The 24,078-nt window shown below is 44.3% G+C and overlaps 1 pseudogene; it reads left to right on the forward strand.

Moving 5' to 3' along the window:
- Positions 1-8,451: 8,451 nt before the first annotated feature.
- Positions 8,452-9,686, forward strand: LOC128725535 (uncharacterized; annotated as a pseudogene).
- The last annotated feature ends 14,392 nt before the right edge of the window (positions 9,687-24,078 follow it).

Consider the following 24,078-nt stretch of genomic DNA (forward strand, 5'->3'; position numbering starts at 1 on the left):
AGTCCACCGCGGTCACACTGTTGGATGTTGAAAAAGCATTTGACAATGTATGGCACGATGGCTTGATTCATAAGCTTTTCCAATTTGGTCTACCCATGTATATGGTAAAGATCATTGGCAGCTATTTGGAGGCCAGAACATTCAGAGTAGCCCTTGGCTCGACCCTGTCTGTTCCCCTTGAAATTCCAGCGGACGTACCCCAGGGTAGCCTGTTGGGCCCGCTGTTATACACTCTGTATACAGCGGATATTCCTCCTCTACCAGTGGGGTGTCAGTGGTTTCTGCACGCAGATGACACTGCCATCGCGGTAAAGGGCAGGAAGTTGAGCGAGTTGAGGAACAAGGCACAACGTTGTCTGGATGTTTTCCTCAACTACGCCTCTAATTGGAAAATCAAAATAAATTTGTCTAAAACGCTGGCTATAATTTTTCCCCGTAGCCAGCGTAAAACACATCGTCCAACTTTGAACAGTCGGGTTGTCTTAGGACAAACACCGATTGATTGGTTGCCGTCCATTAAATATCACAGACTCGAGATTGATCAGCGGATGCTTTTTCACACCCACGTGAAAGCAGTCTTGACGAGGAGCTTCATCCTTCCCACAAGACTTTATCCGCTTGTCTCTCGTAGATCAAAACTTTCCTTCGTTAACAAGATGGCGGTTTTCAAACAAATTTTCCTCTCTGAGGCCACCACGCCGATCGACTAAGCGGTTTACCGCCACAACGTTTTTTTTAATACCATATAGCGAGTGCAACTAGCGAGTGCGGGAATGTACGCCTGGCGAACCGCGGGTTCGAAGGCGGGAGTTGTGGCCTCGCGGAAGAGGCGGTTGGCTCTCGCGGCGCGAGAGGCAGCCAACGAGGACCGGAAAGGTCGTAAAAGAGTGTGCGCGAAGGCACGCTCTAGTGTCGCCACCTCGGTGCAACAGCAATGCAGGAGGCCTCCATGGACCTCCCTGCGAATGAGGCTTCGGCCTTGAATGTGGCAGGAACTTCTGCGTCCCATCGTGAAAAGATCCCGCCCTTCGTGGTGTGGGATCTTACGGAGCAGCACCACAGTTCGCTGTGTGCTGCTATGAAGAAGGAGCAGCTTTCTGCTACCTTCACGTTCCTTCCGCGGAACTTCTGCCGGGTATCCTGCAGAACACGGAAGGACCATGAGGCGGTCAAGGGACTCTTGATCGCCTTGAAGCGTGAGTTTTTCACGCATGATTTTCAGGGGGACAAGCCCTACCAGCTTGTCCTCAAAGGGCTACGGTATGGTTCCTCGGACCATGTCTTGGCCTTCCTGCAGGAGCAGGGTCTCACACCCACTGCGGTCCGTGAGATGAATGTAGGAGCCCTCGAGAAGGTCTCCTGCAAAGCGTTTGTGATCTCCTTCTCGAAGGGGACCACGACGCTTGAGCAGGTGCGTGGGATCACGCACCTGAATTACACGCGCGTTTGGTGGGAGAAATTCTCCCCCAAACGCTCGGAGTGCACGCAGTGCAGCAACTGCCTGCATTTCGGCCATTCGGCAAAAATGTGCCACATGGCCGCCCGCTGCATCAAGTGCGGCGGGATACATCTGGCTCGACAGTGCGCTGTCGAGCTCGATAATAAGCGCAGGTGCGCTGTATGGGCAATCATAGCCCATACAACCCGCACTGCTCTGCGCGACTTGCCTTTCTGCGAAAGCAGAAAGGCAATGTGGAGCCCATGAAGCCGTTGCGTACGGTCGAAGTGGGCCCCCACGTAAGGTACGTGCCGGCCCCGTCGCCGGATAACCCTGCGTGGAATAAGGCACTTCCGTGGGTGCAGGAGCACCCCAAGAACACCCCCGCCCCCGTAAACGCTCCCGTTTGCGCGTGTGAGGGATGTCCATCGCGGAAGCCAGCCCTGAAGGCACCGACGCCAGGTGCCTCCCTGCCGACACCAGCCCTGCAGCAGCCAACGCCGCAGGAACAGCCGGCCAAGCGCAAGAAGAAGCGCGGAGGCAAGAAGAAGAAGGCCTCTAACAAACAGCTACAGCAGCAGCAACCGCAGCAGCTGGAAAGCACTACCGCACCGACGGCTCCCCAAGGGGCTCCGAAGGCTGCGAAGAAAGCCAGCCGCCAGCCTGCCCAGGATAAGCTGGATAAACTGCGGGAGACGTTGTCTCAGCAGCAGCAGCAGCAATCCCAGGCAGAGGACGAGATGGAGAGCCAATTCGGCGCCATCGTCCGCCTCTGGCTGGAGTTCAAGAGGGTGGTGAAAGTCCTCCCTAGAGATCAAATGCTAAATCATATGATCTCTTTTATCATTCGCAGTGACTCTTAGATGTGCCACCTGGAATGCCCGCTCCATCGCCCAGAAGAAGATGGAGCTTATAGATGTCCTGACGACCAAGGAAATCGACCTGATGGCCCTGACGGAAACCCACCTCCAACCGGATCGGGCCTTCAACCTACCAGACCACGCCGTGGTCCGCCTCGATAGACAGGGAAGTACATATGGTGGCATTGCCATCCTTGTCCGTCGTAGCATTAAATTCCGCACCCTTTCTCTTCCAGGGACGGAACTGGTGGAAGCAGCTGGAGTCGAGTTAACCTCCTCCCAGGGCAGCTTCCGCTTCTACGCAGCCTATTGCCCCCGGCAAGCCCGCGAGGTGGACAGATCCGTGGAGACGCTGAAAGCAGACCTCCGGAAGCTGACAAGAGCCCCTGGCCGATACATCATCGCTGGGGATCTGAACGCGAGGCACCACGCCTGGGGAAATGAGGCTGTGAATAAGAACGGGAAAGTGCTGTTTGAAGATGCGCAAGCAGGCTTCTATTCGGTGCTGTTCCCGTTCCAACCCACTTTTAACAATGGAAGGAGCTACTCGACGTTGGACATATTCCTGTCAAATATGGACAACGTGGATACTCCAACAACGCAGACGGCGTTATCATCGGACCACCTGCCAGTGGTGCTGGACATTGCGGCGGACACTGTGACGCAAGCCAGGAGGCAGCGGCGGGACTATAGGGCGGCGAACTGGACGAAGTTCGAACGGGCCGTCGATAGATCCCTGGATACGCGTGTGCCCCTATGCTCGATAGACGATATCGATGCAGCCGTGACTAGCTTTATAAGTAGTGTTAGGGAAGCGGAAGATAGGGCCGTTCCCCTGGTGGCTACTAAAGCCAAGCTAGTCGAGATAGATCTGGAAACGCTACGCCTCATAAAGTTACGCAACTCTATGAGGCGTCGTTTCCAGCGTACCGCAGATAGGGCTTACTACCTAGCATATAGGAAACTTAGTAAGGTAGTAAGGAACCGTCTGGGGCAAGCTAGGAACGAGCATTTCTCGAAGAAGATGCGCTCGATGCCCAAAAACTCTCGTCCTTTTTGGAGGGTTACGAAAGTTTTAAAGAATAGACCTAGGCCTATTCCGCCCCTGGGTGAAGCTCCTAATCGGAGTTTCACGCCAGAAGAAAAAGTTCAGCTCTTGGCTGAACATTTTGCTCACTCACATCGAGTGAGCGACACGATGCCTAGTCCGCACGATGCTGTTGTTAGCAACAGCATCCGCGGACTAGCATCGGCTCAATGTTCGCTTCCTGACACTGACTCACTTCCCGGAACTCATCGTATGCTCTGATCCGGGACCTTGTTAGGTGAATTTTTTAAGTAGCGTGTAGTTAGGCTTAGGTGTTATTTAGTTTTAGGGTAGTATAAGGTAGTTAGATTTAGCTTTAAGGAAAAATGGGATTCGTCCCTGATAGACGGCCTTGCGTGCCTTCCACTGCCAGCCATGCGTGCTGAGAATTATCTAAACAGACAGGGAAAGTTTTAGGCAGAACAGCTTACAGGCGGTACTGACGGTGTTGTAAAACAATAGCGCAGTCGGCAAAGCCCGATTTTAGCACCACTGGCAAAATTAGTGACAGTCGATAGTACACTTGTCAGTGGTGCTAAGTGAGTGGCTGAGTACCATGAGAACCGACGCTAGATCGGGAAAGAAAAAAGCGACTAGGAACACGTGTAAAATTTTCAACCGTCCGAGAACTGTCCGTCCGATAACGAATAAAGGAGGAATTGAAACGAGTTAAAAATCGCGTGTATTAGAATCATCCGAACACTGAAGGTTGCTTCCGCAACAGACGGTTTAGACAGGATTAAAAAATTATAAGGCTCAATAGCTACCCCTAGCGTTGATACCCAGAACAGAGTAGGAACCAAGATTAGTTGATGTCATCATGTTTTAGGGATGGCATCACCCAGTTCAATGTTAACATAAGTGTAAATATACACCAATTTATTGGTCCTAAACGCTCTAAAAAGATGACCTCGTGCTGTTAATCAGTGGGATGATACCAAGCGCAGCCGCAGCCCAAACGGAGAGTTCGGTAGAAGTTGTAAGCCAGTGGATAGAAAGCCATCGGTTGCAACTGGCCCTAGCTAAAACTGAGGTCGTTATGGTGTCGAGCCTCCGAATAGGCCACCCGGAAGTTCCACTGCACATTGGAGATACCACCTGCAGGAGTCGGCAGTGAATCCGATACCTCGGGGTATAGCTGAATGATCATCTGTCTTGGTTACCTCACGTCGAGAGTGCTGCCGCAAAAGCCCTCACCGTCACCAAAGTGCTGCTGCTGTTGATGCGAAATCACAGTGGACCCAGGAGTGCTAAGCGCTAATTACTGGCATCGGTAGCGCAGTTCATCTTGCGCTATGCCGCGCCAGTCTGGCACACCACCATGGCACAGCCGAGCTGCAGAAAATTACTGGAGCGCATGCCGCGGCAGGCAGCCATTGGAGCGACGCAAAGAACGAAAGTTTACCATCACACTGTGGCAGAAACAGTGGGATGCTGACGTCGAACATCCCGCTGCCAGCAGATACAACCGTTGTGCACCGGACATCGGAACATGGGTAAGTCGGAAACACGGAGACGTAAACTTCCATCTGTCGCAGGTGCTCTCAGGACACAGATTCTTCAGAGAGATTACCTTTAGAGAGTAGGGGAGATGGCTCCGTGATAACCCCAGAAAACCTCCAGCATTGCCTACTAGAGGGAACAGACCAGTCGACGACCATCTGCGAAGGAATCCGTCGCATTAAGGTGGATGGTGGATCACCTCTAGAGTAGATGGCTCGAGGACCAGGCCATCTCGTCCACAGTGTATGCAGAGGAGAGGGAACGGGCAGCACAGCAGCGACGGAGGGAGGCGATGGACCGTCGCAACGCTCGCCGACGGGCACTCTGCGCCGAAGAGAGGGCCAGAAGGCCCCAACCCACAACACCAACCCCGATAGAACCACGAAATCGGCTATACTTAACGGGCGTGACGACACCCCAGCAGCCGGTGGACTACATAGATGAGCACCGCATAAGGCGAATTACATTGCAGCAGGTGAAGCGAGCGGAACAGCGATGGCGACGTAATCTGGAGAATGTCGCTTTACCCCCCCCCCCCCCCCCCCTACATGACTAGGAGGATCCTCTGCCAATGACCCCAGACGAAATGGCGGCGGCCAGCGTGGAAACCACCAGCGGCCGTTAGCAGCAAGGGGGTCAAAAATAGGAAAGAAGAGATCCTGATGATTGAAAGAAGATGGTGAGGTGGTTGGTCCGCCTAGAGTATACGATGCGTTTCCACGTAAAACAGATGTATATCGGTGCTAAAGGCACGCTATTGAGAACAAAACATACCTAAGCCCTCGCGGGAATGGCATGGCCAGCGGATAGCTTCAAAAATAAAGTTAAGTTGTTATATAAAAGCTAACTATCCCGCGCCGAGTGTCGTGAGTCCGTGAAGGACGGACGGAGATCTCGTGGATCTGTCCTATCTGCTTCTCGCTTTCACAGCATTAGCCGAACTGGAAATTGAGCATGTGTTGAGCACAAATTCATTGCTCGACCCGTTTTGTTTTGCAATTCTACCGAATTCTGCGACGCGCGCCAGCTGATCAGCAGACAAACGGAATCTTTTTCTTTGCTTTTTTGTTTTTGCTTATTTCTTCAGTTCAGACCAACGAATGCGTGCGGGTGAAATCAATAAGAAGAAAAGCAATACAACAAACAAGAAACGAACGAAGAAGCGTCCTGTAAAAAAATCACGCAATTACATCAAAAAAGCAAAATAATGAATCGTGGAAAGGGAAGTGGCCGTTTATATAAAATTTGTAGGGACAATTTGGCCGCAATTCAACATGAATATGAGGCTGAAAGAAAAGACGAAGAAAATGCCGGATCTAGTGGAATTAACCAAAAATTTCCCTCGCTGGCCAAGTATAACAAACCTCAAATAATGCGTAATCGCTCCCATGGTAAGTATCACTAGTAAAAGGTGTACTTGCATAAGAGCAGTATCCTGCAAAAGTAGTGTTAATAAGCGTTTAAAATAATTGTAAAGTGCGTTAGAATAAATATTTTGAGTAACATCTCTAGGTAGAAATAATTATGGATAGCAATGGATATTCAATATAAAATTTATGTGTCTGTCAATGTTTTGCAATAGCGATGTTCAGATGTTTTTACACCGAAAACAGTATTTTGTGAGTTGTGTGTGAAATGTGTTGAATGTTACCTTGAATTATTTTTTTACAATGTCTTATATAATTGATTTGTCTGTAAAAACTTCGACTTCTGCGGATTCTGTGTAATGCATAGCAATGTGTAATACACAATTTATGCAACTATTATAGGAAAGTGTTCTGTTTTTTTGTATTGTTTAAGTGTTAAGTTTCTTATCGGGCCAGTCTATGGAGTCTAATCATATCTAATCTTCATTCATTTATGAGGAGTGTCGGTGTCGCGAGTGAAATTTCATGTACTAAAAAGTCCTCCACGCGATCGTGTAAAATGTGCGTTAGCGCAACGGACAACGGCCACTAATAGCCCACCCAACGGCCACTAACAGCCTAACGGCCAGTAACGGCTGGTGAGCACGAGTCCGGGCTAGTAGACGCATAAATACCGATGGAAAGCGCGCCATCGGCCTCTTTTTTAACCAAGACCATCGGAATAAAGTTAATAATTTAAAAACACATCGTAAGCTACAAAAACTCCTTAAATTTAATTGAAAAAGAGGTTACATTCGCAACAGTCGGGTTACTGTGTGTTTAACTAAAATGTAGTGATCAAATATGCCGTATTTTATCGAGTATAGTAGTGCGCGAATGATAAAAAATAGTACCTGCGCAATATATTCGGAAGGCACCAAATCAGCAAGTGAAATTAGCTGAACAATTTTGTGCAGAGAGAGTATTCAACAACGTATTCAAAGATAAAATAATTTCGAAGTTCTTTTCCCAACATATGCTGTAAGGTTTAGGTTCGTACCATACTCGAATGCGTACAATACACGATAAAATACTTTATACGTATAAATAAATTTGTATAAAAATGTGAAAAACTGTTTTTGATGGTTTATTGTGGAATATATTTATAATAACATTTGGAGGTGCTGTTTATAATCGTTTGAATAATCTCATAACAAAATATAATACTAATAACAAATACTTGTCATAGTAAAAAGTGCACACTGTTTGGTATAGTTAAGCATGTTCATAACCATACACAGATATGTCATCCGGCGAAGAGGAACTGCTCAATGAAGGGCCAAATTCAAAACGGATACCAGTAGTGCAAAAACATCAAAGTCGTGGGATAGAAATGTATGAAACTGATGACCAAGACGAGGATATTTTATCGGACGGGGACGAATGCATTGAGGAAGATGATGATGAAGAAGTCGCTTGGAAATATGCTTGGTGTATATGGTATATTCGATACAACGGATTTGAAAGATTGTCTTCGATATCTTGCGATTGTGCACCAACTTCCCCGTACGGCGGTCAATATGATGCTGGCCATCCTACGGAAGATGCTGGATTTAGATCTTCCTAAAGATACTCGAACGTTGATTAGAACACCTACCCGATTTAGTAACGAAATTGTGAAAGCGAAATCAGAGAAGGTGATTATTGGTACGGAGGATTTAAATCATTTCTGACCAAATATGTTACTTCTGTAACTCTTTCGAAAACCCTCAATCCCGAAGCGACAAATTTCTCGTTAGATGTGTCAATCGACAGGCAGCCACTACAGTAGACAGGGCCAACTGAGCTTTGGCCTATTCTTGCAAAGGTGGTAGAGTTGCCAAAGCGTCCGGTTATGACGGTAGCCACATTTAGTGGACCATCAAAACCGGAAAGAATCGAAGAATTCTTGCGGCCTCTGGTGGATGAAGCAAATGAAATTAACCGAAAAGGCTTGATTGTTGGCGATAAAACTTTGCGTTTTAGCATTCGCAATTTTGTCGCCGACTCGCCAGCTCCAGCTTTAATAAAAGGTAAGTAGTATGAAATGTAACCCACTTATTAGATTAATCACTCAACGAATTAATATTAATATCTTTACAGCTACGACGAGCTTCACTCGAGTGCGTGGCTGAGAATACTTCACCCAGTGTAAGAAAGTTGTTTTCGATGCCATAGATGCTCCCCTGCGTACGGACGCAGGATTTCGATAAAGAGCATGTCCGTGCCATCATAAATCATGGCGTTCGCCACTGAAAGACCTTCTACATTTCGATTTAATTTAAAACGTTCCTGTTGGTGAACGACTTCATTAGATTGGTTTGGGTGGTGACCCGAAAAATACTCCAGGGATTTCTTGAAGGCAATTTTGAAAGATATACTCGGTGTCCCCCTCAAGTAAAGGAAGTTGGTTTTAATTTTTTGATACAGATGCAGCTTCCTTCTGAAATTAACCGTACGCATAGAAGCGTACGGTATGTTGCTTTTTGAAAGGCTTCCGAATATAGTACCTTCCTTCATTATGCAAGTGTTGTGGTTTTGAAGGACTTATATGATGCGCAAGGCTATAGTCACTACCAGCTCTATTTTTGCGGTGTTACGATTTTGTCATCATCGTACCACCAGCACCCTCTGGACCCTTCCGAAAAAGACTGCGAAAGACTTCCTTTCCCGATTTGTTAAGGATTTCGGCACATTTTATGGTCGTACCTACATGACCAGCAATGTCCATAATCTTCAACACGTGTTTGGAGAGGTTGCAATGTTTGGGCTGCTGGATGACTTTTCTGCATATTGCTTCGAAAGCCATTTATATCAGATCAAACGTTGGGTTAGATCTGGCACGAAATGTGCGGAACAAGGGGCAGGCAGATCAAGTGAAATTGCCACCACCTACATGACACTGCCAATTTAATTGCTACGAAATATCCATATTTGAAGACAAACGGTATCGGTTTACACGTGACCGCCAATTTTGTCCTATTGCAAAATTTCAAAGACCAGTTTTTCTTAACATAAAATAATGATACAGTTAAATTTTTGAAAGTAAAAAGCTCACCTTTCTTCCCTATCACTATAGTTGAGGTCCGCAAAACCTTATTGCAAAGATTTCTTCAAATGAAATTGCACATTTATGCAATTATAGAAAATTCGACAACTTGACACAAGGAAGTATCCTGGACTGGAATCAAATGTAAGCTGGTTCCAGTCAAGTTTCCATCGCGATCTCTCACCCATTCTCATGTTCAAACCCAAATGTCCTCTAATATCCCCTCTTGTTTTGCTTTCTTTCCACTTCTTCATACTCTTCAACCCTAAATCTATTTTCCCCTTTTCCGTTTTTTAAGGATACTTCCACAACTCCGGATCGAGGTGGCAGTATAATTTCGAGGAACGACAGTCAAGCCTTTTAAGCGACCCGTTTTGTCTTCGCGATCGTCAAAATGAAATATATATACAACAAGTGAACATGTTTTTCAGATGATATCTAAGCTACGCTATTTGCCTGCTCTTAATATTCCCTTTTTCTTTAATATTGTTGTCTCTTCTCGTTCAAAGAATTAATTCTAAGCAGAAATTGTAAGCAGAAATCATATCACCAGAACAGAAATCATATATCAACAGCAGAAATCAAAGTTGCAACGAATTAATGACACGAGGCTTCAAAAAACGGACGACCATAAAAAAAAAACATCTTAATCACCATGTATGAGGAAGTTTTAGGTTTTCTCAAGCAATCGTAAACTGTAAAGTAGTTACATAATATTAGGCACTCTCCGAACACGGAGTGATACTAAGATGTAGGATTTTCCCTACTTAAGCCACATTTTCATAATTTTTTAGTCTAGGGATATTCCTTTTTTTGTTTCATACCTTTCGATCCCATTGGTTTAAGTTCAACCCTGGTCTGGTATCCGTTTTGATGAAAATGGGCCCATCACCCGTTGGTGAATTACTTCTTTCTTTATATTGCAGCTATTTTTCAAAATCAATAATAAATACGTTCTGTAAATTATCATTACGTTACTTACTTATTGAAAATAATTTACTTACAGATTATCGGAAAAAAGTAACAACAAAACAGAGGGTGTGAACCACACTGAATATTTCACCGATCTTCCTGAGACACGATACAAATTTATCATTATATAATTAAAGGCGACGAGTACAAAGCACTTATCAATAGTCCTCCATATCGAGCAAACGTGTCATGCAGACATACGGTAGTAATATTATATGACTATCGATGACTATTAAGGCCATAATATTAACACCATGAGCTGGCGAATGATCAGCTCCAAAGCCGGATGCAGCGCCTCTCGTAAGAGGCGCCTAGCCCTTGCAGCCAGGGAGGCTGCCAACGACGACCGCGCCATGAACAGCGACAGTAAGCGTGCTTGTTCACGCCCCTCCGCCAGCGAAGAGTTACCGCAGGAACGGCCTCTCAGGAACATGAGCTCGCACCCACTGCGGTCCGCGAACTCCAAGTAGGAGCATCTGAAAAGGTCTCCTCAAAGGCTTTCGCGGTCTCCTTCCCTAAAGGAACCACAACCTTAGATCTGGTGCTTGTGATCACGCACCTGAACTATACCCGTATCTGATGGAAGAAATACACCCTCAGACACGGCGACTGCACGCAGTGTAGCAACTGCCTTCATTTTGGCCATGGGACAAAGATGTGCAACATGGCCGAACACTGCACAAAAAGCAGCGGTAGGTAAGCATCTGGCTCGACAGTGTGCTGTCGAGCTAGACAACAAGCGCAGGTGCGCTAATTCTTTGGGCGACCACAGTCCTTTTAACAAGAACTGTGCTGCCCGAATTGCGTTTCTGATGAAGCAGAAACGCAAAGCCAATGCCACTCTACCTTCAAAGAAGGTAGAAGTGGTTGATAAAACAAAATTCGTCCCGGCTCCAGTACCGGAGAGTTCTGCCTGAGAAATGGCTCTCCCATGGATGCAGCAGCATCTAAAACTCACCCCCATCACTAACGCTCCCGTTTGTGCTAGCCTGGGGTGCCCGACACGCAAGCCGGCAACTACAACCTCGAAGCCTGCTCCGGAAGCACCGCTTCTTGGTGCCACTACGCCGCCCTCGGTCAAGTAACAGCCGCCGCATGATGCCATAACAGCCAGCAAGAAGAAGCGGGAACGACGCAAGAAGAAGGCATCGACACCGCTTCCACCAAAACAACAGCAGCAGGACATCCCGGAAACGTCCGCTCACCGCAGTGAATCGGCCCCGAAGAAGTCCAGCCGCCAACCAGCTGCGAGCGACCCTGAGCGATCAGCAATCTACAGAGGATACCGAACTTGACAGCCAGTTTGGCGATGTAGTCCGCCTCCGGCTAGAATTTAAACGGGTGGTGAAGGTCCTCCCGAAACACCAAATTCTAACGAATATGGTCTCTTTTATCATCCGCAGTGACCCTTAAGTGTGCTACGTGGAACTCCGTCCTTCAGAAGAAGATGTAGCTTGTCGATTTTCTCAGGTCCGAGAAAATCCACCTTATGACCATCACCGAGACGCATCTGCAGCCGGAACGTGTCTTCAGTCTACCTGACCACGCCGTGGTCCGCCGTGACCGACAGGAAAGTAGAAAAGGTGGCGTTGCCATCGCTGTCCGCAATAACTTCCGTATTCTTTTTCTCTTCGTATTTCCAGATATGGAAATAATGGAAGCAGCTAGAGCTTCCGTATTTCGTATTTCCAGGTATGGAAATAATGGAAGCAACCGGAGTCGAGATAACGTCCTCCCGTGGTTGCTTGCGCTTTTACGCAGCATACTGCCCCTGCGGCATGATCTCCGGAAACTGACGCGCGCACCGGGACGTTTCATCGTTGCGGGAGACCTCAACGCGAGACACCAGACCTGGGGCAACGCCGTAGCCAACAAGAACGGGATGCTACTGTTTGAAGATGCGCAAGCAGGCTTCTACACAGTTCTGCACCCGTTTCAATCAACCTTCATCAGAGGAAGAAGCTACTCCACACTGTACATTTTGCTCTCCAACATGGACAAAACTGAGAGACCAATCATCCTGCCAGCCCTACCTTCGAATCTCATGCCAGTGGTCATGGATATCCGGAACATCGTGACGCAAGCCAGTAGGCAGCAAAGGAACTACCAAGCGGCCAACTAAACTATCTTTGAGCGGATCGTCAACGACAACCTCGACCTCGGAACCCAGGATAGCTAGACGAGCTAGGCTAGTTGAGATATACCTGGAAACGAAACGCCTCGTAAAGTTGCAAAACTCTATGAGGCGTCGCTTCAAGTGGACAGGAGATAGGGCCCAATACTAGACGTTTGGGCGCCTTGGTAAAGTAGTTAGTAACAGACTCGATGAAATTCAACAAGGAGGTCTGAATATCGGCGATAGAACGTTTTATTTTAAAATTAGCATTTGTATCGTCGACTCTCCGGTTCAAGCTTTAATTAAAGGTATGTTAACATCAAACGTATGAAATACTTGGAATGGTATCTCAATTGATTGATTTTTTTCATATTTACAGCAATGACAAGCTTTACTCCAGGTGCATGGTTGCTTAAAGCGTTCTTATGTTCGAGAGTGCTTCACCCAGGAGAAAAATAATAATTTCCGATGCCGTGGATTCCTCCCATGTGTACGTACGCAGGATTTCGATCTAGCAGAGTTTCTGTTGGTGAACGATTCCATTTCATTGATTTGGGGGTGACCCAACAAATACTCCAAGGATTTCTAGAAGGCAATTTTGAAAGACATCCTCGGTAGTCCCCTCAAGTAAATCAAGTTGTACCGAAATTTTTAATACAGATGCAACTTTGATCTGATATTCATCGTAAGCTTAGAAGCGTAACGTATACTGTTTTTTGCAAAAGATCAGGCATAGGACATTTCTCCATTGTACTAGTATTGTGGTTTTGAAGAAATGTTATCATGCGCAAGGCAACAGTCACTTACTGTTCTACTTTTGCTTTTTTCACTTTAACACGTTTTAATCGTTTTTGGTTAATGATAAATTGACAAAATCTTATACCCAAAGGAAAAAACAACGAAAACTACTGAAGTTCCTTAAAATTATCATCCAATACAAACAAATTTGACAACAGATACAATAAAACAACCAAACAGTAAAGCAATGCAAACAACAAGAGGCGAATGAAGCCGATCAAAGAAAGGAGAGGTCCGATGTCATCCGATTACTCCGCAGAGAAGTCTGCCAGCATGAATGGATCACGATAACCTACACGAGGAGCAGCTCTTTTTACTGCTTCAATCTACTGACAAAAGCCCTTGCCAACCAACCAACCCATTCACAATTCAAAACCTTTAACGAGCATATAATTTCAGCGATCAGTCGTGCGAATAAAGCTATGGGACTGATCCGTAGCCTTACTCAAGACATTTTTGATCCTATTTGTCTCAGAGCATTGTTTTGTTGTTTAGTTCGATCTACCCTTGAGTACGTTAGCGTGATTTGGAGCCCGTCGTGTGGAATAATGAATGCAAAAATTCAAAAACTAAGTTGACTATGCGTTGTTTCCTAGCCCTTACTGAATCAGCTCTGCCGTCTTATCTGCTCCGGTAACATTTTTTGAGTTTAGTGTCACTCGAGGATCCGTCTCGTCGTACTCGATATGGATTTCTTGACCCTTTTCTGCCCTGTCTTCGTAGTTTTAATTAAAACTATGTTCAGTTTGATTTCAACACTCCTCTCGTTCGTATTAAATGTCATGTTATCATAATCTGTTACGTTAGGAAATTTTGTTGCGTTAATATTGTATGGGTTTGCCCATGACTATGCATAGCCTTTCTGGCGAATATATAGCGAATAATAAATACAAATACAAAAACAAATACTCGATCCTCATCTCATTTACATAAAATACAATCCCAAAAATCCTTGATGGACAACACCCTCATCTCCATTACTGCCCACTCCGCTCTAGATACTACTATTCAGTGTGTGATCTTTTTCATGGACCTCAAAAACATGAATGAAGACGGATCTAAAAACACGAATAAAGGTTAATTTACAGTCGTAAAATGAACTGCAGTTTTAAACACACTCGTGTAATGCGCAACTGCTCATTGTTTGTTCGTTGATAGGAGATCAAATTATAGAATGTAAAAGAAAAGAAATAAAATAGAAAATAACGATGAACATTGCGGGAAAACGGAAAAAAATGAGAAATATATACAGCATAGGAATAGGAATAGAAACAATGGAATAGCAATGAAATATCTTTAAAACTAGTGGAAATTTTTTAAGTGAAGAGATACATGCTAGTCGCTTTTCATCACAGAAATGGTTTCAAAAACTGATTGATAATCTACAACACCAGTCATTAATTTTATCAGCAATAAATCAACAAATTTCGCGTAACGCATGATCTGAGGAAGTAGTCTATATAATTCGATATAACATTTTGATTAAAGACCATTTACCACAGGATTCCCGTGTTTAATTCATCATCTATTAACCTGTACATAAAGTAGAACTAAACAAAATTAACTTATCAAAGCCATCGGTGATCATTGATTGATACATTTTACAGGTTTATACAAAATACGGCCTTGATCGCCCAAACGTAAAATTCAAAATACAGTATAAAGTAAGCAAGCTACAATCACCAGATCTTTTTTTAAACATAAATAAATATATTTATGTTTGTAACTCTCGACTCGATTTTTCCTACGATTTCTCATGACAACTGGCAAGCACATTTTATCACTCATTTTTATTGTATCGATTTCTGAAAAAAAAATTGTAAAAATTAAATAATGTAAAAAAAATGTATTCATAACCTACCTAGCATTCAATATTTGGCAGCATGCAGTAATAAAACGTTGTCTATTTTGTTTTACTGGGATTGAGAAATATGATTGCAAAATTTTAATATTACAATCAAATGACAATGACATTCGAATCAATTGCTTCAAATATTATATCGAATCCATTTTCTGTAGAATAAAAATGTAATATTTAATCAGCATTGCGATTAAATTTTATCATGTTTGGTTATCGCATGCAAAAGAGAAAAATCTCTCTTACCTCATGTTTTAAACTGCTCCAGCTGAAACGATGCGTATTGCGGGGTATTTTCCTTTTCATGTTAATGACGATTTCGTAAATACACGAAAAGAGTTCATGCATCGTAATTGACTGCTCCTCAACAATTAAAATGAGCTTATGTTCAAATGCGACTAATTTATCCATTGAGAATCGGCAATTCTAGATCTGGACGTTTGTGCTAATGCTTCAATTTTGTATTACCGTTGCTGACATCTTTACAGAGATGTACGATAACGTTTGTATTTTTTATTTAATGTTAGGACGTATTGGTCATATTTTGCAATATTATTGTTTATGTATAAGCAATGATTTTGTTATAGATTATACTTAAATGTTGATTATTTTTAAATCTTCGCGGATTTATAGATTTAATCATTTTAAGAAAATTATGTTTTCGTTCTGATGTATTTGATACAGGTATTTTGATTCGTATGTCGATTTTTTTTGTTTACCTTACTTTTTCATCGTGTATTAGTGATGAAAGCTTAAAAAATATGAATAAACACTATTGGATAATGCCGGTACGCGCTGTGTAGATGACACATACGGAACATATGGTACAATAAAATATTAGCTACGTAAAAAGCAAGCTTTAAGTTTTAATAAAATGAAATCAGTTCATTTCCAGAATTTGGGACTGATGTTTCAATAGTAGTTTAGATTGCTAGAAAGTTAACATATTTATATAGAATCGGTAGGATATTGATATTGATAGGCTGGCAGGTGATATTTGTAAGAGAATGAATGAATCTGATTGAAAAAATTGATAGTGAATATGTAATTAGAAGGGATTACACAAGTACAGGTAGTAAAGATAATGGATTCATAGGCAAAGCAGAGGGAGGGGTAGAGCAACAAGGATATAGTTCAATCGGAAGAACGAAAAGTGGGAAAGTGAGTTGATGGTTATCTAACCGGATTGTGTGTAATTGAATCTTAGACTGGATAAATAATATGAGCGAAAGTAGGATTTTCAACAATTCAGCATACGGTCTCACAAATGTTCTTTTTAATTAAATGACAATTACACTGTAAAATGCTAGAACTGTAAAATTGCACACATCATTTCAAACACTTCCAACTCATTTAGGTTTAAAAAAGCATCAATGTTTCCATTAACACAATGCAGCATTTGTATAACTGCAGTAAAGTAAATTCTCAAAAACATATTCTTAACGAATGATATTTCATTCTGAAATTTCAGAACATTCATTCTGCGTGTGCCTGTGTCTTGTGACCTATTTTTAAAAGGTGAATACAATAATCATATCGAACTCCTTGTCTATTTTTAAAGTAATTCTATTTTGATGAAATTCGTCATGGAAGTCATATTGGGTATGAGATCATAGAGAGAATCGTAATTTGTATTTGTACCTTGGTGTTTTGCTAAGCCGAAGACTAACATTCAACGAACACATTGCCTCATTTCAGAGAACTGATAAGAGAACGTTAGGGACGATCACTGCCCTGAACATGCTTAACATGATTATATGTTACGAGAGTGAGATCGCAACTGGAATTCTGTGCAACCATTTATTAGACTCTATTTTTCCCTGTACTCTACCATCGACGGAATTGAGGATCTACCTACTCTTTCATTACGTCCATTATAAAATGACACTATTCAACCTTGCCGTCTTACGTTACCAGATGCACGCTGCTGGGTTTGGATAATCGTAATTCCACCGCCAAAATAATGCTAATCTCCTCCTTAATTTCCAACTCAATTGATGCTCCTCATCTCTTTTCCAAAATTGACTTTTACATCCATTCAATTTATTTATTTCATAATCACCTCTCTGTCTAAAACTCTTCCGTTTCCTCCTGCGTGTTAACATTGAATACTTTTAATAATTAAACACTTCAGAATGTTGTTAACCCCACTTGGTGGACAGCAAATAATGGAATGAATGAGATTAAATTACTTATAGTCCGTGACTATACGGTTCATTGCTGACTGATGCACGCTAAGTTTGCTGTAGCCAAACACGACTATGAGGACTTGAAACATTTCAAAGTTGTACGTAAGAACAGGGGTCGGCACAGTTTTTACCAAAAGAACCAGACAGTGAAAATTAGCTTGAAACTGAATAATACAACATAACTACAATTTAACACCATGACTGGTTTTTATTTCAACAAAATTTGGTTTTTTTTTTCAACAAAATATGGTTTTTATTTTTGCTTTGAAATTATGTAGTCGTACCGAGGTTCTAATTGCGTACAACCAGCAATTAGAATTGATAGAGAAAATAATCTGATATTGTCATAATTGGTTTTTGTGTTCTTCATAAGGCCTACACAAATTTTCTCTCGGGCCGGATCAAATCAGCTAACGGGCTGGATTTGGCCCGCGGGCCGGACTTTGCCGATCCCTGGGATAGAAGACTAATCCCGTTAAATAACCATAAAAAAGAAAATGGCGAATATCAATTTGTGTTTAAGATTGAAGTAAGCTTTGAACATATCGGCTGTTTTAGCATATTTCAAAGATATTTACGACGAATGCGATCAGTATTATATATCAGTGTGCTTGGAATTAATACATCAGTGCAAACTGAAATTTCTAAGCACTATGAGTAAACTAGAGGAAATAGACGAAGATATAGTAACCAGTGAGGGACACATTCAAGAACGATCTTCGTTTAACAAAACATATTAGATATAAATTTTCATTAAAGGGAGATCATTCTAACACCAGTTTTAACAAAACCACACTTTACAACTACTACCAACGAGCGCAAAATCGCCAATGAAAATAATAAAAAACAAATCGCAAAAACGGGTGAATGTATTAAAAACCGTAGAAACAAAACATAATCATGAACAAAATGATTTCCGAGACCAACAAGCTTCGGAAGCTTCGTTTGTTTTCTTCCAAGGATCCCTCTGACTCGGAGTCTGAAAACTCCACAACTCCCCAACCATCTAAAACACCCCTCCAAATCCATCTTCTCATCCTTTGAAGAAGGAATTTAACGTCCAAAAGCTTCGCTCACCCAGAGTAAAAACAGGTTCAACTAGTGGAATAACATCTAAAATGTGAGATGGTAATGTATAAGCGAGTGCATTTTATCGGTCACGGACCACTGCGTTGAGAAAAATGATAAAACAGTCGATAAAGTTAGGACGTCACTTATCAGTGAGTAGTGAATCAATAGTCTAGTCTATCAGTCGTGCGCGGGTGTACCCTTGCCCACAGTTCCCGAGGCCGTGATCCTCGCTATCGATGCAGCAGTGTATCTGTCTTCCGAGGCCTTGAACTCTGTCGCTGATGCAGAAATGCATCATGTTCCAAGATGCTCCAAGCGTCCGCGCGACAAGAGCGATAACAACTCCAGTGCGGAGGAGAACTCGTCAGGCCCCTCGGAAGACTCCTCGTGAGGCTTGAGCTCCGACTCCTCGAAGCTGAGGACGACGAGGACTTCCAGGTGGTAGCCCCTCGACGAAAGGCTCCTAAAAAGAAGACCACTCCAGCACCAGAGGCCACCCATACTGCTGGATCATCCACCACAGCAACCGCAGCTGTTGCCAATTTATCCTAGAGGCTTTTGCCGATCTCGCCCATTGCGCTGCTTCGCGGTGAGCTAAATCGAAACGTCGGCGGAGGTTTCGATATGGCCATGCGAGGTATCGACGTCCATCACCAAGCTATACGCGGCTGTAGTGAAAACAATGGCGCAGCCCGTAGCTTCAACTTCACCCGCAGCAAATGAAGACCTCCACGACGTCGAGACGCTGCTTAAAATTCACACCCTCATGGTTGCCCGTCTGAGATCCTGCCGCTCCCGTGCCGATCAGATTACCGACAAACCCCTCGTCGTCGCCACCTGGAACGCCCGAACATTTCGAGGCAAAGAAATGCAGCTTTGTGATTTCCTCAGAAGACTGCAGATTGACGTGGTTTTGCTGACTGAGACGCGCCTGAAGCCGGTGGACAGCTTCATCGCTGGTGTTACGCTCCTGCGCCATGACCGGACTGGCTCCAACACACGGGGTTGGAGGGGTGGTCATAGCTATCCGCCGTGGCATCCGCTTCTCCCCTCTCCAGTATCAGAAGACCACTGTCATCGAAGCGATCGGTGCGGAGATTCACTCTGCGGATGGATGCCTGAGAGTCGTCGCGGCCTACTGTCCTAACCAATGCTGCCTATCGGATATCAGAGGTGCTGCTTTCAACCTCAGAGAGAATGGTAATGGCCACTTCCTATATTCGACCATGCCCTGCAAAGGCATACCACTATCCAGTTCCCGGACACGCCAACGTCCTCTTCCTACCCGTCGCCGACGACGTAGACCTCTTCCTCACCAACGTCAACGTGGCGAAGCCTGTACCGTTGAGGAGTTGAACTCTGACTACTTCACGGTGGCCTCTGAGTTCGACTTCAAGAGCACTTCCAGCGGTGCGAGGTGACTATCATCACATGAACTGGTAGCGTTTCGGGCATCTGGTGGACCGCGACCTTCCGTCATTCACAACTATCTCAAACTCCGGCGACGTCGATCAGGCGATCCTAGGGTTACAAGACGCCATCCGGAGGGCGGGATCGGTCTGCGTAAGAACGGTCCCTATCTCAGGAACGTTTCTCACATTAGATCCCCACATACTTTCTCTAATCCGTTTGCGTACAAGGAATGGGAGGAAATTTCAGCGCTCTGGCAGGCAATACTACAACAACTTGTCCCTCCCTCTGACAAAGTTAAAATGGACGATGTCCGTCTTGCGTTTAGGCACATGAAAAATATGAAGGGTCCCGGTTTTGATAGGATCTTCAATATTCTTTCAATATTCACCTACACGTATAGGCCCTCTGCTCAATTCGAAGGCCGTCCGATTAGTTTGCTCAAATCGTTGGCTTCCGGGCATACCATTCCACCGTTCACCGTAGGAGCTACGCTTGAGGAGCTCCGTCGAACGGAACAAAAATGTTTCCAAGTCCATTGCTGTCACACTGTTGGACGTTGAAAAAGCGTTCGACAATGCGAGGCATGGTGGCAGTGAGCATCTTTGTTGCGAGCGAGTACAAAATGATTAATACCGCAAAATTCTAGCTGTGAATTTCACTATTTTTAGCGCCTGCAGTTGTGGAACGTGGATGTTCATTGCTTGAGATGAACGGCGTTAAGAAAAAGCGAGAGCCCACACGCCAACCATCAGAAGGCAGCGTTGATACAGCGGTCAGCATGCTCGTGGATAAGCGTCGCCGCGAGGAAGACGTAAACAGCAAAGGTGAGATGGACGACGATTTCATCGAAGTCCGTTCTCGCGGCAGAGGTCGTCGTGCGAAGGCGACGACAAGCAAGTGTGCGCTCCCGGCGAAACCGGCGCATCAAGCGCAACCAGTGTAAACCGCGCCAGAAAGCGCGTCATTTTGTGTTCCACTCATTGTGATGAAGACGAACGAATACCATCAGCTTCGTGCTGATTTGTCATCAATCCTTGGAGTTGAGTTCAAATCGATTGGTATTGCCCTGGCTGTCAAAACTGTCCTTAAAAGTCCCCTTAACGAGAATGTTAAAAGTCGCGACTAATAATGATCTTTATAACACCTAAAAGACTAGATTTGACAATTGAGATGTCAAGTCAAATTTTAAAATTCAAAAGATTTATAACGATAAGAAAATATCGTTTTAAGGTTTATACAATTACATGAGAGAAACAAAAAAAAGATCGTCTCTCATTGTCCACCCGCATTTTTTCTATATTACAAGGCTTTTTTGATTGTTTACCTGTATGCATTTTCGTGTTTCGTTCTTCTACAATGTTTAGCGCCAATCGCTCAAAAGTTGTTCTGCGAGTGGAAGATGGGAAATATACGCTATATCCACTCAAAGAACATCCTCAGAGTAAGAATAAGTGAATTTTTGCAAGGAAATATGATGTGCTAATTTCGTTGTATTCTCTTTTTTTCAGATTTGAATATAACAACTCATCCCAGACTAGTCGAAGAGTTTTCTAGTCTTGTGGACACTTCCGCCAATCTGACTACATTACCGGATTCCACACCAGCAACAAAACGTAAGAAAATGTTCATGGTAAAATGTATTACAATTTGTTACTTACATTTTAAAGCAATATTTCATTTAATATCAGGTCAGAATTTGATGAAGAAACCGACATCAACCGAAACTGACAACGGTAAGTGTTATGTAGAAAATATGTTATGTATATGTTATGTTTTATAGCGCCCACGCATTGACAGCCGCTCAGCTAGGACATGCAAATGTCATATGCGTGATGCTGCGTGAGTGATCGAGGGCACTGACCGCCGGATCGGATGAGCGCGTACAGGCTAGGGCGATCGACAGACAGAGCCAAGCATTGGGTGAGCTGCGTGCGTTGCGGGTAGTGGGCAAATTGAAAAATACAATTAATAATATTCGTTTGTGTCTAAGTTCTGTTCATCTCGTTCCGTAATCTCGGACACCATATCACAGACACAACAGTGGCGACGAGGATATGTTCGTGATAAAAGTATGATTATTACAAATTAGCTGTACTAAACACGTGTAAAAGAACGCCACTTCCCGCCATCGCGTTTCATTCGTTTTCGTGTACATCGTTATCCCAGCGTATCGGGTTCGCGTCCGTGTGTTTCGTGTGAAAATTCTGTTTCCGAGAAAAAGGCGCAAGATGAGCAACCCAGGAGGAAATCCATCAACGGATGAATAGCGACGCATATCAGAATTATTTAATTCAGCAGCTGTTTTTCCTCACCAGCAACCGTCACACAGCCTGCATCACCCGCCATCGCAAAATGGTGTCCAAGCGTCATCATCGGCGTCAGCATTTTCAGCAGCATCGGCGGAATGAAAAATAATTTTGGAAATGCTGCAGCTCATGCGGCAACAATTGGCACAGCAGCAGACATTTATGGTCCAATTCGCGCAGCAAATTCACCTGGAACCAGCAATGCGAAAAGGCTTTTCGTACATTCAAACAAATTCTATCATCAAACCTGCTTCTTATACACTACGATCCGGCAGCGGACATCATTGTCGCAACGGATGCCTCATCAGTGGGGCTTGGAGCAACCACCGTGGACGGCTGCATTATGTTCGGGGAGAGGATGGTAATCTCTGAAATGCTTCATGCCAGATGTTTGGCGCAACTTCATCAAGGGCATCCAGGCATTCAACGGATGAAGACGTTAGCCAGGAGCTACATTTACTGGCCATCCTTGGATAATGACGTTCAGGACGTTGTTTCAACCTGTTTAGCCTGTGCCGCCGCAGCTAAGTCCCCACCACTCTCAGCTCCAGCACCGTGGCCTAGTGTTAGTACGCCTTGGCAACGAGTGCATATCGACTATGCAGGACCCTTAAACGGAGAGTATTTCTTGGTAGTAGTCGATGCGTTTTCAAGGTGGCCCGAAATCATCAGAACGTCCAACACTACGGCAGTAACAACCATTGCGATATTAAGGTCAATTTTTGCGCGTTTTGGTTTGCCTGTAACCATGATCAGCGATAATGGCACGCAGTTTGTTAACTCAGAATTCAAAGCGTTTTGTTTAAAGAACGGCATAAAACATGTTACAACAGCACCTTTCCACCCACAGTCAAATGGCCAGGCAGAGCGCTTTGTAGATACGTTCAAAAGGGCAATCAGGAAGATAACATTCAATGGCCTTGCAATACAGAAGGCTTTAGACATTTTTCTGCAAACATATCGCTCCACACCAAACGCTCAATTAGAAAACAACAGTACACCAGCGAAAGTTATGTTTGGAAGGCAACTACGTATATGTTTAGAATTACTACATCCCATGCCAACACCTTGTTCAGAAAGCCAGCAAGGAGCAAGGTTTCAAAACGGTGCTCCAGTGTATGCCAAAGTGTTTAAGCGTATTAGTTGGGAATGGGTACCGGGTACTGTTATCGAAAGTTTAGGAAGAGTAATGTACAGGGTAAGGACGGAAGAACGGATGATGCGATCACACATCAATCAGCTACGCAAAAGAGTGGAGAGTAATGAGAGATTTATACATGACGCTAATCCAAGGGTTGCATTAGATTTGCTCTTGGACATGTGGAAGCTGCCTGTAACAGCTACCACTCAGTTGCCCGATCTATGCAGTCCAATACCAACACCAAATCCGTCAACAGCGAACATCGTGCCGAACATCCCCATACACCGAAACTCCACGGTATTATCGCCACGCCACTCTTCTAAGCCTAGAATAGTCCCGCGTAGGTTTGAGGCATACCACCTCAATTAAAAGGGGGAGATGTTATGTAGAAAACTGTTTTATAGCGCCCACGCATTGACAGCCGCTCAGCTAGGACATGCAAATGTCATATGCGTGATGCTGCGTGAGTGATCGAGGGCACTGACCGCCGGATCGGATGAGCGCGTACAGGCTAGGGCGATCGACAGACAGAGAGCCAAGCATTGGGTGAGCTGCGTGCGTTGCGGGTAATGGGCAAATTGAAAAATACAATTAATAATATTCGTTCGTGTCTAAGTTCTGTTCGTCTTGTTCGGTAATCTCGGACACCATATCACAGACACAACAGTAAGGATGATATTACGCAGAGTACAGTTGTGCAGAAGCTGTAATCTATAGAGACCATGTTAAAATCAATGCAAGAAGAACAAGCCCGTCAAATGAAGCGAATGGCAAGGCAGATAGATTTTGTTCGAACGGAACTCAACGTACTTGCAGATAAAGTAGCAGCACAGCCAGGCTTCGTTAAAATACATAATTTCAGTTGGGAGTCGATTAAAACTCTCGAGGATTT

Source organism: Anopheles nili, chromosome 2, assembly GCF_943737925.1.
Source record: "Anopheles nili chromosome 2, idAnoNiliSN_F5_01, whole genome shotgun sequence".
Taxonomy (NCBI): domain Eukaryota; kingdom Metazoa; phylum Arthropoda; class Insecta; order Diptera; family Culicidae; genus Anopheles; species Anopheles nili.